This window comes from Zootoca vivipara, chromosome 13 (genome assembly GCF_965207765.1).
Source record: "Zootoca vivipara chromosome 13, rZooViv2.hap1.1, whole genome shotgun sequence".
Taxonomy (NCBI): Eukaryota; Metazoa; Chordata; class Lepidosauria; order Squamata; family Lacertidae; genus Zootoca; species Zootoca vivipara.
Window position 1 is genome coordinate 44,059,335 of NC_142596.1, and position 903 is coordinate 44,060,237.

Consider the following 903-nt stretch of genomic DNA (forward strand, 5'->3'; position numbering starts at 1 on the left):
TGGTTCCGGGAGACCAGGGAAGAGGAGCTTGTCACAGCAGGAGGGGGTCAGGGGAGGCAACCTGGCTTCCTCACCAGCCAGACTCATCTCTGCCTCTTGGTCTCCCTCCTTTCCTGCTTCCGCTTCCATTTCTGCATCTGGGCTTCTCTCTGCCACAGACTCTCCCATCTCACTAAGCCCTGTTAGCTCTTCAGCTTCTGACACCACCTCCTCCCCATCTTCTCCCTCTGACTGCTCATTAACATCCTACCACCAATCCCCAGTCTGTGAGCCTTCTATCCTTGGGGGTTACCCAGTTGGTTCCTTGGCGTCCAACCAGTTGATGACACAATTCTATGATTTCGATGGCACTCACTTGCAAATTCTGCATGCTTAGCCCTGCAGCTGAAAGGCATATTTTTTGTTTACCTTCCCTAAAGAGTGGCATGAAATGAGCCAGCTTCAATATGACTGCTAGCAAATCCCATCACAGCTACATGGCACTTTTCACGCTTTTCACCATCCTAAAAAGTACCGGTTACAGGTAGGTAGCCGTGTTGGTCTGGGTCGAAGTAAAACAAAAAGGAAGGCTACTGAAGGAATTTTTTGTTTTACTGTACTTGGGCATCCCTTGGTCTACATCTCCCTAGATTTCGTGCAAAAGCCTAAGAAACCTACTGGATAGGTTGATTCCCAGGGAAATGGTTGCACAACACTTTGCACTGGGCCCCATTAGGCATGCCTATTTGAAATGTTTTGTGAGTGTAGAGCTACGATCACTGCAAAGGCTCGATCTCAAAAGCATTTTCGAGAGGCGGTGGAAAGCAGCTGCAGAGTTAGAGCAAAAATGTAATGTCAGAGGCAGATGAGTACAGCTTAAGAAGCAAACGCCTTTCCTTGCCCTCCAATAAGCAGCTTATGAAG